Genomic DNA, 2,082 nt, shown 5'->3' on the forward strand with positions numbered 1-2,082 from the left:
CGCTTGTAACTGTCTCTGTGATTTCTAAAGGCTGTGTTGGAAGATCTTGCCCTTTACAACTTTGCTGAGCTTGAGTTAAAACTTTTTAGTGTTTTTCAGGGCAGATGACTGAAGCCTTGTTAATTTGGGGTGCTTTTTTGATGCATAATACTGAAATTCAGCATTGTTAGCATACTTGTTTGGCTCTGTGAAATTGCCTAATTATGATGGGATAATAGGCGTCCAAATATACCTGAACATATTAGTTGGATGATGAAATGCTTGTTGCAGGTGAACTTCAGGGAATATGTGTGTTCCAGCTGATCGGTTTTCTGCAGCCTGTCCCATGAAGCATTGCATGAAGAAAAATGCCATGGTCCATGGCTTCAGAAGAAGCAGATGTTTGTAGTAATGTCCTACCTGTTTAATATGGCTTTGCAGTATTTTTAAAATACGTTTATGCAGTTATAGCAACCTAGTTGGTTCTACCTAGTAGTTCTAGGTTCTACCTAGAAGTAGTTCTTGATGTTGCATGATAGGTAAAGATTTATCACTGATACCTAAGGACTGAAAAAATCATGGTGAAAGCTGTTGTATAAAGGTAACTGAAGTTAAGAGTATTTGCTGCTTTTGTATTTTCCTTAACAGCAGTATATATTTCTATCCCTCTAGATCAATGAACTGGTAACTCCAAGATATTTGAATATTGATTGAAACTACTCAGTTTGAGGTACAGATGAGACTGCTCAGACAATTACCAGACACTTAAATGTCAAGTTATCCAGTGTTGTCAGTCAGGTATGCACTACAATTCGGTGGACTGAGTCTAAAGCCACTCTGCCTATAGTTTATTCTGTAAGTATATTAGTACTGCTTTGGGAGGAATTTCAATCTGATTTGAATTAAAAACAACAAAAAAAAAAACAAGCTATGTCATCAAATGTTTTATTCCTTGGTTGTTAAAACAGAATGTGACAAGTTTAAAGCATTAGGTTAATGCTGTTATGGTTCCTTTGAAACCTCTTAAGTTATCCTGAGGCTTTGCTTGCTAGTCTGAGATGTAAGATAATTTGTAAGAAACGAAGCAGAAGCTTACCTTAATGAAAAGTTCCTGTTTCTGAAAGAACATTTGAAGTAACAAAGAATGCAAAAGATAACACATGCATTGACTCTATATCTTTCTTTCTGCTTGTATTCCTGCCTCCATTCAAATTAAAAAATAATTTGCTCTATCCACATAATTTGTTCTATCCAGACTTAGTGAGGCAGAACTTAATGTGGTACAAAATAACTTTTGACTGGATATTAAGAAGTAATGATCCATGTCAGTAAAAGCCACTCAATCTGTAGAACTAGCAAACTTTTTCTGTACCACAGATAAATGCTTTCTGGATATGAACTATAGTATTTTAGGGAACCATTGCATTACTTCTCAGCTGGATGAAACTGCTTAGTCAAGGACCATAGTGTGATAGAAAATAGTGTGGATGGACAAGCAACAGGAAAAAATGGATGCAAAACTTTCTTCCTCCCCATCAACCCACATGAAACCAAACCTAAAATCACTGCAGCTAGTTATAAGAAAGTAAAAGTAAAATGGTTACAATGAAGCCCAGAAGAGACAAGCAGGAGAAATAAGATACAGTCAAACTTTAACAAGAAACCCATTAGCGATGCTTCTACAAATGTCATACTTTAAATAATACAGGTTGTTACTTCAGACTGATATTAGTAAACATACATCCCTTCATAATGTTAGTGCATTGAACCCAATCTTTTACTGGATTAGACTGTCTTAGTCTGCACAAAATTACTACAGCCCAGTAACAGGAAAATGTTGTGACTTGTTATAAATGCCTTAGAGTAACATTGAAATAGCCGTGTTTTTTTTTTTCCCCTCTTTTTTTTTTTTTGGTTAAGTACTTCTATATTAATATACTTTCAATGACTTCTTTTTGAACTGTTTTAAGTTTTTTCTAAGTTAAAGTTTTTTTGCATGCCCACTGAAACCAACAGAGCTATGCAAGCCTGCCCTTGGAGAAAACGTGGTCTGCAGTCCCACTCTGTGGGAGTGTTGCGTGATCACAGACTGGGAAAGTCTGG

This window comes from Cygnus atratus, chromosome 3, assembly GCF_013377495.2.
Source record: "Cygnus atratus isolate AKBS03 ecotype Queensland, Australia chromosome 3, CAtr_DNAZoo_HiC_assembly, whole genome shotgun sequence".
NCBI lineage: Eukaryota > Metazoa > Chordata > Aves > Anseriformes > Anatidae > Cygnus > Cygnus atratus.